We start from the raw sequence: 12,479 nt of genomic DNA on the forward strand, positions 1-12,479 counted from the left end.
TTCACAAGAACGTGAGCTCACCATGACCTTGACCTTTAACCTTTGACCACCAAACTCTAATCAGTTCCTCTTTGACTCCAAATGAATGTTTGTGACAAATCTAGACAAATTTCCTCCAGGTGGTCTTGAGGTACCACATTTAAGAGGCCGAAACGTATTTTGTAAGGACATCATGACCTTGACCTTTGACCTTTTAACACCAATACATAATTGGTTCATCGTTGAGTCCAAGTCCAAGACATTTGTACCAAATTTGAAGAAAATCCCTCAAAGCATTACTGATATCACAAGGCCAAAACCATGTTTTGTGAGGTCACCCCGACCTTTGACCTTTGACCTTTGACCCACCAATATCTAATGAATTCATTCTTGAGTCCTAGTGAATGTGTGTGCCAAATTTGAAGAAGATGCGTCAAGGCATTGCTGAGATATTGCATCCACCAGGCCGGACGGACAGAGGCATAAAGAGAAAAAGATCACTGTTGATAAAATTGGAATCTGGACAGAAAGTATCAACCAGGGGTGGAAGCAACAGGTTTACATTACTCTTGCTACTGTAACAAAGTCATTTTTGTGTACTTCATAACATTAAAAGTTTCAATCCTGACAGTGTAAAAACTAAAGTTATGATAAACCCTGTGAGAGTGAAACAAATGAAAAGAGCCAAATCAACGGCTGCAACGGAAAAAGCTGCTGGTGGAGATATCACTCTGGTTTACACTGATACTTACTGCCTTCAGCACCTGCACACCGCACATTCAGAGTGGAAAAAAACAACATCCCAGCACTAGTCTGCAGCATCATGGTTTGCAGCTGCTGGAGGGCAAAACCCGTGTCAGAGGGGAAATAAAGCTCTCAGCTCACAGTCCAGATACATGTTTAAATGTTTACGTTCACCGACTGAGTGTCGGTGTGCGTTTCACACCTGTGCCAAACCCAGCAGGTAGTGAACCATACAGAAAATGCACACAACTCTGCAATAAAATGAAGGATGCTGTCATTATGTGGCCATGGCTAAGATTAACATTACCTCCGCTAAAGTAAAAGTAAAAAAAGAAAAGGTTACATCTACCTTAATTAATCACTGATTTAATGCAGCAGCCGGTGATTGTGACCCAAATCAAACACACCTGCAGTGTTGTGTCAACAGGTGCATGCTGGGTCTGCCTAAAAGCTAATTGCTAAAATGCTCAAGTGGACCCTCAAGCTGTGACTTCCACCTTTGGCGAGGTGTTCACCACCTTTCTCCTGTTTCTGACTGTTGATCCCTGCTGTGACTGCAGAGCTCATTCAGCTCCGTGTGTGAAAACTTGGAGGAGCCAGTGATACGGAGGCTGAGAGGACTGGTTTTATTTGTACGAGCAGAGGAGCTGATATCAACAAGCTGAGGCTAAAGACAACGCTAATTATACACCTGTTGCTTAGGACCTTTTCGTTAACTCAACTAAGAGTACAATTTATTTCTTTAATTATGACTTAATTCATTTCTGAGATCAATACATGAACACAGTCAGACTGATTGGAAACGTGCCAACAGTTGAACCAGACACACCAATTTATTTGGAGGTGAAACTGTAAGTGAGCGCACCTAAAATGTTTGTAACAATCCCTCACTGACTGTGACCACATCTGCATGCAGGAAGGATCTAAAACAGAAATGTGCATGTTTTTGTGTTTAATGAAGCTTCTCCACACAGACGGATACATTAAAACTGCATGGAGCTTTCTCATGCAGTGCAACTTTGGTGATCTTTGACATGCAAATTTGACCTTTGACCAGTTGTCATGAGTGACCTTTGAGGCAATAAAGTACAGGAGTCTATTTCTGTATTTCTGCTCAGGGCCCAGACAAGAACATCTATAAGGTCCGCCCTCACTGCCACTCTGTCAATGCCTTAGTTTCCTTTTTATTCACACATGAATGGGGAGTTCAGTTTGGGGAGGGGGATCCTTCACAGGCCGCATTATGCCCTGATGATAATCCAGGCATGCCCTCACCTCTCTCCACCTCCAGTCCAGCACTTGACCTTGCCTCCGGCTGCGTCGCCTCCTCAGGCTCAAAAACACACCAGGTTAAGAAGAGATTTCTGATAGCAGGATACAAAGACTGAGAAATGATCAATACTCCTCAGGAGGTCAGTCAGGTCAGTTTGATGAAGTCCAGCAAGGAGTAAGCAAACCACAGCTTGCATCATGTAAGAATTCCTGCTTGTGAGAAGAAAGACTATATCTCTGACATACAGGGTCTGGAGGGCAAAGGGAAAGATCTGTAGGCAGAAACACTGAGTGACATTGCTTTAGGCTTGGAAAGAGACTGGGAATCAACACTGACTTAAAAAAAAAAAAAAACAGCAAGAAAAAAATCATTGTAAGAGAAATCTGAGATCATTTGAGGTTATGACTAGAAAGTAAAAAAAAAAAGGAGTCTCACTGAAAAAAGAACTCTGGTTATCAAAGATAACTTCTTCAATACTAATTTTAGAGCAGCCAATGATGCACCGCTGTCACCCTAACACCTTACCCAACATCCAGGCACCACATCCCCTATGTTTTCAGAAAAACACGGCTCATATATAATGTGCCAAAGGTACTCTTCCTCAAGTATAATGCACATAGCTGCAAATAAGGGCTCTGTGTATCAAATTGGCTCCCTATGTGATGGTTAACAAGTCAAGTAACAAGTAAAGATTTATTAGTGAGTAGGCATGAGGAAGAGCTGTTATGGGATGCTGGGGAATAGCAAATGCAAGTAGACATAGGCCAGTGATTCATATTCCCACCAGAGTTAGACTTCACGGCTGAAGACATAAAATTATATTATGATCTGACAGTCAGAGGCATCGTGGGCATAATTTAAAAATAACCTCGATTTAGATGTTGACTTGGTAATTTAGATGATCCCAGAGGAGTTGGCTGTCACTGATGTGTCCTGGGATCTTGGTCATTTTTCATGTTCAAAAAGTTTTGACTATGTAGCAGGTCAACACTGAAGGCTATAGAGACAATGATGTACTGTGAGGTGACTGGATGAACCATCTGTCTGTCACATGATGTTACGGTAACCAACAAAGGGCAAATGCGCCGCAATGGCCCAAATACAGAAACGGTGCAAAAACCAAAACACATGATCCTCCAAAACAAATGCAACACAAGAAAAGCTGCATATCCAGACAACACAATGGAAGTGCTCCAGGCCTCTAGGGGGAGCTCTGAGTCGAACACCCACGGACTCTTATAATGTTATTTTCACTGTAATTTATGGAATAAAAACTGGACATAACAGGATTTCAGACTTTTAAACTTTTGCTCCTTAGTGTATATAGCACTGGGTAAATATTTATTGTATTGTATGCATGTGTTCAATACACACAGAAACCCCTGGTGGAATGCAACAGATGTTTTGTCATACTTTACATTTTCTCCAAGTGAACACACAACAGTGGTGGTTGTTGTTTTGTTTTTTTTAATTTCTGTTAATATATTAACAGAACTCTGGGATGGCGAGGCCGCACCATGCAGAATTAACCTTGCTCACAGATTCACACTGGGGATGCAAAATATGTAACAAGATGGGTATATCTGTGGGAAATACATGACCTTTGACCATACTGTGGTATGCATTATGCATTATTATGCTGTAAATCATTGTCAGATTTACATGTTACAATAGACCAGACCGTGCATGCAGCATGACTGTGACTCTGTTATGTTATTCTCTTATGCTAAAAATAAATCTGACAAAAACATTAATTATCATTCTGAAACATCCTGGTGTAGGTCCACAGTCCGTTACCTGTGGTTGGCCTAGCCGTGCGTCACTCAAACAGCAGTCAGCCAATCAGAATAGAGGCTCATTAATATTAATGTGAGAGATACACATTAATATTAATGTGAGAGATACAAAAAGCCCTGTTCTTGCTGGAGCTCCATAGGGAAGCACGAGAAAAGAGATATAAAACTATATTTAGATGGTTTTCGATACTTAAATCTATAAACACTTTCTTCTCTTCTTCTTTTTATGAATATTAAAACTTAAAAAAAAAGTGTAAAACTTTAAATATTTTTTGTTCTGTGAACAAAGAGCTATTATGACTTAACAGAAAGTTCTTCTTTAGTTTAATCTGTCCAAAGGACATTCTCCCAGAAGTACTGTGGCTGTCAACATGCATTTTAGTAAACTCAAGTCGGTTTTTTATGTTTCTCTTTCAGAATTGGGGTCTTCCTGGGTCTTCTTCCACGGAGTCCGCTTTCATTCAGAGAGCGACATATGGTGCAACCAGACACTGTTGTACCTTGATCTTGGCGGTCAGCTTGTGTCTGTTTTGAAGTTTTCCTTGATTATTTTTCCAATGTTCAAACTATCCTTCTGTTCAGTCTGGGGTCTATTTTCCCCTGGCAGACACGTCCAGGGAGGTTGGCTACGCTTCCATGGACCTTAAACTCCTTAATAATATTTGCAACTTTAGAAACATCAAGCTCCTTGGAGATGGTCTTGCAGGTTTTACCTTGACTATGTTTAGCAATCATGTTTTTTTCCCTCAGACAACAGCACACACAGCCACCAGGACACTAAAGGTAAACTTTGACAAACACAATTGTGAAACTAACTGTATATTTGAATAAATGCAAGGCCGTGGCAGCCACCGGGGGAATGCAGTCTTGTCATACAAAGATTTCATCATTTTGAGAATGGGAGCCACTCTGAAATATATGGATGAAATGTCTGATGGTCCCGTAAAATGAATAGAATCAATTGGTTGGAGTCTCTTGTTTGGCAGTGATCTGCAAGACAAGGGCAACACATTGTACAGTATAAAAACATTTACAATAAAATGTTGTGCTTACAATTTAAATTTATGTTTGCAAAAATATGAAAGTTTGGGACATACTGAGCCTACAAAGGGGCGACAGAAAAGTGGATTATTCAGCATATAAATTTGAGAAGTTTCTATGGACATTTTGTCTGTACTATACTGGCTCTGAGTTTCACTGACACTTTTGTTCATATATTCCCAGCCAATGTAATGTATGTGAGGACTGAAAATGGCTATGCAGGTTCCTCGGGGGGACAGTGCAGTCTGCCCACTGTCCACTGACTGACAATTGTTTCTAGGAGTTCATTTGTTTCAGCTTAATATTTTCAACATGAAATAATGATTAAGTACTTGAATAGTGCAGATTAACTAACAGCTATGAACAAGCACTCTTAATTCTCATATTAAACCATAATTTATCACCCTTTTATGTCCCCCTTGGAGAAGAAGCAACCACTTTAGTTTTGAAGGCATTTTGTCTTTCAAAGAAAAGCCACAGATTAGTTTACAATGTCATTTAAAACTCTTTTTTTTTCACACGTCATTTAACAGAATTATCCTCTCGTCGTGGTTTACCTTGTTATTACAGAGCTGGAATGGGAAGTGGTGCCACATCATAATAATTGAACATAATCCATGTGGGTTTTACAGAATCGTCCAGTATCAATGTTCTGTCTGGCAGGTGGATTGATGACTAAATAGGTGAAATCCTGCAATTCCATAATAACCATACCACCAACATTAATTTGTCAAAGACGTACGCAGTGATTCAGGAGTGTTCCCTCGTCAAAGGCAAGATCAAAGCCGTATACTTAAAATACCCAACATGAGTAAGTGGTGGATCACTGTAGAAGTCATGATATGTAGGTGGGCACAAACAGTCTTACTCAAGCAGTGAGAAATTTAGTTTATTTTTGATGATTGACAGAGACCCTTAGTCCCAGCTCTTAATAGTATTTTTGTTTTCTTGCTTTGCTTATTATTAAAGGAGCATTTTGTAAGTTTTGCTATTGCTACATAGCTAACGTTAGCATTAAAAGCTGTTCACTTACCAGTCTCGAAGAAAGGTTGTAAGTTCAGCGTCAAACTTCCTTCCTTTACTCAACAACAGCTGTCTCCTGCAGTGGAAAGCAACACCAATGTTAAGTCTTGTCTCAATCACCTCTTTTCTTCTACTGAAGTTAGCACGCCAACCAGCTAGCCTCGGCCCATCTCATCACTTTCCGATAGCGAGTCACTGTAGCCTCCAATTATTAATTAATTAATTTTGCTAAAGGTAAAGATTTTGGCTAAAATAAAAAAATAAAAAAAGTATTTCATTAGTTTAAAATGAAACGTGGTCATCACAGTTAAGGACAGATATGAATACCCCTCCACCAACTTCACCATCACACTTTCCCATGCTATTACGGTCTCAGATTATTACCTCTTATGTGAACTGCTTATGTAACCTTCTTTTGTGATGGGTTTTATGTTAGGTAACCAAACTTATTGAGCAATGGTATAATAATATTGAATCTTGTGCAAAACAAAGAAGCATGATGGCTAAACCAATTGTTGAGATAGCCATGTAACAAAATTAACCATGGTACTGATTATGAATAAGCGCCATGGCAGTGTATCTGATGTTTTATGTGATTATGTGAGAGTAATTTTAGGACCAATCTGTCTCTATCATGGTTACAGCCAGCGGCTATTGTGTTGATGAATCAGCTGGATGGACCACTGTGGACTAAACTGACAGCTATCTCTGTGTGTCTGTAAGCATTGTCTCACTTGTTCTCACCAGCCAGCGCCACACACACCGTAAGTATTTGCAAAAGCAGAGCCGCTGTCTTTACAACAACAGTCTGAAAGAGCAAAACTTTTCTGAAGGTTCAACTGCAACAACAGACAAGGAAAGGTAGAAAAGGTGTTCAGATTTGAACTGAAGTAAAGTTAACATTACTTCTCTGGAAAAGTTAAAGTCTGGCCTTCCACATTTTACAACTTGGAATTAATAAACAAATTTTTATCACATTTCATTATGGTGCCAGCATGAGCCAAAAAGTTTTCTGTCAGAGTTTGTAGTGCTGTGGGGATGCAGGTATTTGTGTTTGTCTCCATGCCTGTGCCTGTTGTGGGAAAGTTTTCTCGCTGGGCTTACTCCTTCATACCTGTCTAATCTCCTTAAACCTTTTATTTCCTGTGCGCTCTCAGAATTGAGGGCTCCTGTCTGTTTAAAAGACGTCTGCTCGCTGCCGAGCCCTGTCCTCTTGGGCCCACATGCCCTGCTGTCATCAGACTATCTGACTCCTTTGAGCCCCTTGAAATCCAAACTTAAAACTCATCTTAACTTCCAGTTAGCACTTTATTATTCACTATTTCGGGCTTTGCACCTGTTACCGTTCTACCACTCAGCCTCAGTCTCAATGTATATACAGTATAGTCCATGTTGTTCTGCCAATGAGATTACTTTAAACCAGTGCATCTCTCTAACTCTGTTTGTTTGCTCCCTCAAGCACATGGGCGTCCAGGCTGTGTGCCTCTCTCTCTCTCTCTCTCTCTCTTTGTGCTTCCCCTCCTCTCTCCTCCTGTTGCTCTCTGCAGGTATTTCTGCCTGTAGAGTCTGCATCAGTGATTGCAAACCACCTACCATCCCCATCAACCTGCTTAATACCTGCTGCTACAACTATTATTATTATTATTATTGTTATTATTGTTATTATCATCATGATTAATATTATTACATTACTATTTCTTTACATCCCTGTGGAAATGCATTGTGTTCCTTCCTCCTGCTCTCTCTCTCTCTCTCTCTCTCTCTCTCTCTCTCTCTCTGTCTCTCTCTTTCTCTCTCTTTCTCTCTCTCTCTCGACCCAACAGGTCAAGGCAAATGGCCGCCCTTCCTGAGCCTGGTTCTGCTCGAGGTTTCTGCCTCTCCGTAATTAATATAACAAAGAGTACAATCTAGATCTGCTCTGTATGAAACATGCCCTGAGGTAACTTCTGTTGTGATTTGGCACTAAAGAGATAAAAACTGACGTGACTTGACTTTTCAGCATTTGCTCCATGTTTCCTCTTTTTTTGCTGTGCATTCCTGTATTTCGCTTGTACGATTTTCATTTTCATTTTTGTCTGTTCGTCCTCTTAAGTTGCTGCGTGTTGAGCTCCAAGGGCTGCGGTGCATCTCACTCTCAGACAGAAAGCTAATGACCGAGTTTTTTCCGAAATGAGTTTTACTGTACTCGGTTTACGGGTGATTTTACATTCATGACATGTTTCATTACAGTGCGAGTGCTGAAAGGATTCGCCTTCATTAGTTTTCGAGTTAGTTTTGTGGAGAGTCGAGCACTAAAATGAAGTAATTATAAAATTTTGAAAACATCAATGGTTATAACAGAGGTGCAAATAAGAAGGAATATATTTTAGAGAAGAAAGAAGATTATCGGTCTATAGCTTCTGTTATAGAATTGAATTTCCTGTGCATGTACTGTATAATTGAAGTGAAATAACACTTCTGTGTTATCGCAGTCATCAGGGAAGGAGGAATACTGACAGGAATGGGGGGTAACAAAAAAAAGGGGGGGGGGGCATGGAATCCCACTCCTCAATTTTTCACTTTGTAATAGACAGAAGAGAAGAGACGAACAGTAAGTACACACTTTCAAATACACTCGGACACACTAAGTGGATACCGAAAGCAAGACAACTTATCGCAGGAGAAAAGTGTCAGTCTGAGTTTAAACACCAGCACAGCAACATCCTCATGGTGCCTGGTCCACTCCACTACCTGCTTCACAGCCATGGTCGTGCACAGTCAGTCATTTTAATTAGCCATCCTTGACATGGCTGCGATATATCACATGTGAACAGAGACTGCATGGAGGGGCTACTTGTTAGCGATAACAGCAGCAATGCTGGGGCTTGTAGTAGTCTGCGAGCTTCTCAGGCAGATAGAAAGTGAGTCACGGCTGGTAAAGTGAGCATAATTAACCCCAAGGGAGCAGGACGGGAGGCCTGGCAGCCTGCATGGGTGAGGAAGTCAGTAAAGATCGACCTGCGTGTATGTGTATGTGTGTGTGTGTGCATGTGTGTGTGTGTGTGTGTGTGTGTGTGTGCACTTCATAGCTGTGTAAAAGAATTTTAATTTGCACCGTGTGAATGCTGGGATGAAAGAAGAACAGGAATAGAGTGATATCCAATCTTTCCTTTGAGAAGTAGCTAGACAGGCAGAGATTAACAATCAGACCAGCAGGTAACTTCAAAGTACCATGAAAAGATGACAGAGGATGATTGATGTGAACAGAAACGTTTTTACCTTGAAATTTCTGGAAGTTCAAGGATGGCTAATATTTATTTCTTATTCTCTGCAGAGTGACGTTTCTTCATTGGCACTTAGGATATTTTGTTCTTCTTCTGTGGTGTTACTTCATCTTTGCACTGTCACTAATATTGTTTGTAATGTATACCAAAATGTAATTCTGTAATCAGTAATCTCTGAGTCTTCATCAGCAAATGAAGCCGGCTCAGGTGAGGGGATTTAATTCCCTGTGTCTGCTCAAAGACATGTCAGGTCAAGTATTTCCATTTTATGTCACTTTATACTTCTACTCCACTATATCTCAGAGGGAAATATTGTACATTTTTTAATCCAGTCCTTTTATTTGTCAGCTATAGGTGCTATGGCTACTTTCCAGATGAATATTTTACAATTACAAAAAGCATATTATATTATTATTGTCAAAGATTAAAACAGTGACTTTCAACCTTTGCTGATTCAAATAAATCTATTTGTTTCAGTTCAACAAATTTGCTGTGATTTATATTACGCTACTTGTAATACAATGTGTACTGCACCCTGATGTTACTGAAAAGGCTGAGCCTTACAGGAAGACACTACGCTTGTGTTTTCTATTCTTTGTTTGTTTTCATGCAAGAAACAAACTCCCAAATCTGTGTGGGCGAAAACTGAAGCAAAAGGAAGCCATATTGCTCACCCAGATTTTGCATGTACAGTTACGATACACAATTGTTTTTGCAGATGCAAAGCATTGATCACATTCACTGTGCTGTCTTTGCCTACTGTATGAACTCGATTGTTCTCCTTTCAAATATGATGTCTCACTCGCACAGTGGCTTTTGAGACTGTCCAACTGACCCAGTGCATTTAAGTCAACAGCACAGTTAACAAAACCCGACTGTTTGACAAGAACATTGCACATAATGAGGGAGAACCATACATTTTACTTCCTGTAGGCTCGCTTTTCTACTCCACAGGAGCGCCTTCTGCTTCCAGAAATGTAAAGTCTAACACACGGAGGCAATTCATCATACAATGAGCAGTTCTGCCACGTCAGTGTGGGCCACCCCGGTAGCTTGCATGATTCAAAAGCTTTACATCTCTCAGGGTTTGAGCAACAAATTGCTTGAAGAAGATCCACAGTCCTGGGCTGCAAAGGAAATGCACATCACTTGGGGCTCAGCACACCTTCTGCTGCTCCAGTCTTTGTAAACATATGCAGCAATTAAGCACTATACCATCAGGAAGAGGGACTTTAAGAAGACATTGAATGCTCAGGTGACACATAAAGGACCTGAAGAACTGTTTTCATCCATTAATGGGATCTGATTCCCTGACAAACACTCATAGCTGATTATTTTGGTGGCAGAACAATAACAGGACATAGAAATCAAGAGAAGTTATTCCCTTCTCCTGTTGCTTGACATCAGTGTGTTGACCTTTTTAATATGTACTTAATATGCTCAACTTTTATTTTTTCAAGGGTAAACGTGTAGATCACTATCCTGTCAACTAGCTCAATAGGCATTGTTTCTTATCTGTCCTAACCATGTGTATAGGAGCACAGCTGTGCAGAGAGTTCAACTCACTTACAGAGAAGGTAGAAAATGGCCTTGAAATGTTTTTTACTGGAATCAATTGTCAAACTGTAAAAAAAAAGCAAAAAAAAGCATTGGACAACAAATTCAATGACAGTGATTATAAACCAGAAAATGATGAGATTCCATAAAGCAGAGTTCGACCGAAGGTATTCTCAAAGTGACATAGTGAAGTAACAAGGAAACTGGGTTTTTAAAAAAAAGCATAGAATAGCTGTGAAATAAGTGACATTGTGCTCCCTGCCAGGAAAAAATGATGTATCACCAGTGAGAGATCAACAATGAGTTTCTCATACAAAGGACAGCACAGTAGTAAACATACACAGTCTACACAAGTACAGCTAACAAAGGGTAAAATACACAACCATGATCCCAACAGTTAAAGGACGGACTGTAGAAAAATTAAATACCAATAAATCACAAATGAATAAACACAAAAGAGCTGTGATAAAAGCAGTAGCTCCAGATTGTGCTGCAACAAGGCCATTTGGGGAGTTGATAAAAGATGCCTGTCAATATTTGCTTGGACACAGATTTGACAAAATGATGGATTTACAAATGTCAGTTAAAGTGCTGTGGATCTGTGCCAGAAGGGGTTGCCACTGGCAACAGCACACCCAGATGGTATTTAGAAATGCTTTGCTGTCCTAACATAAAACTGCCACAATTTTCTGTCTTTTTACCAACGTATTATTATCTTCTAATACACATAGTAAAAACACATCAAAGCAGAGTTCATTTTAAATGTCGAGTACAACTATTGTGTTCCTTTTGTGCACATGAAACCTGTTTCAACAAGATGAACATCAAACTTCTCGCTACTATTTGGACTGCTTACACTCAGCCACTCAGCTATCCAGGGGTCAGGACAAGATGACAGCACTAACCAGACCTTAGAGGGATTACTGGGAGTGTAGCAGAGACGTGGCTAACCAGGCTAACACCAGGCAGGTACACAGGCAGCCGGTGAACGACATGTACAGAGAGACAATGGTCTAATGAGGCTAATGAGGCGCTTTTGACTCAACTAATTGTGATGTTCTCTGTGAGCGTCACATTAACGGTCTCACACACCGCGTCAGTGTTAAGCTCTGTGACCAGGTCAATAGGGTTTTTATATGATATAGATAGAGATATATGAGTCGCATGATAAGAGCTACATCTGGAATCACTGTTTGTATACTTTTTGTGTGCCCTCTCCAGGTGAATGCCATGCAGACAATTCCAACTCTGCACCCTCTACCTGACCCTCAAGTGCACCTCCAACTCCTCAAAGACACACTCCAGTGGACAACAACTGGCACTTGAGGTTTGAGATCCCCTGGAGTAAATCGCCATCAGAGATTACTAGGAAGCAAAAAAACAAAGAGCAGGCAACAGGACGTGGGCTGATTCACCTGATTGTAGGGGAGATCCTAACCATCTGCCCTACACCAGGGAACAAACATCTCAGTGAAATTGCCAGGAAGATTGTTTTAACTCATCCTCTGCCATTTGGAGATGTTATTGAAGATCAAGTTGTAGCTAGTAGTTATGACTCTCTCACCGAGCAGCAGTAGAGCTGAAAACCCGATTAGGGGGAAAACCTCCCTTTACCTAAAAAACAGACATCAAACACAAGACCCTCCCTTCCTAGACGATGTCACCGGATACATATGGCTGCCACCAGGGGAAACCGTGAAGACTCAGAAACATACACAAGAAGAATTAAAGAACACGCACAAAAAACAGAAGCAAAGACACTAGAAGTGTTGAAGACAAAACGCTGGCAACTTTCTACACTCA

This window comes from Seriola dumerili, unplaced genomic scaffold (assembly GCF_002260705.1).
Source record: "Seriola dumerili isolate Sdu_G_001 unplaced genomic scaffold, Sdu_1.0 BDQW01000367.1, whole genome shotgun sequence".
NCBI classification, from domain to species: Eukaryota; Metazoa; Chordata; class Actinopteri; order Carangiformes; family Carangidae; genus Seriola; species Seriola dumerili.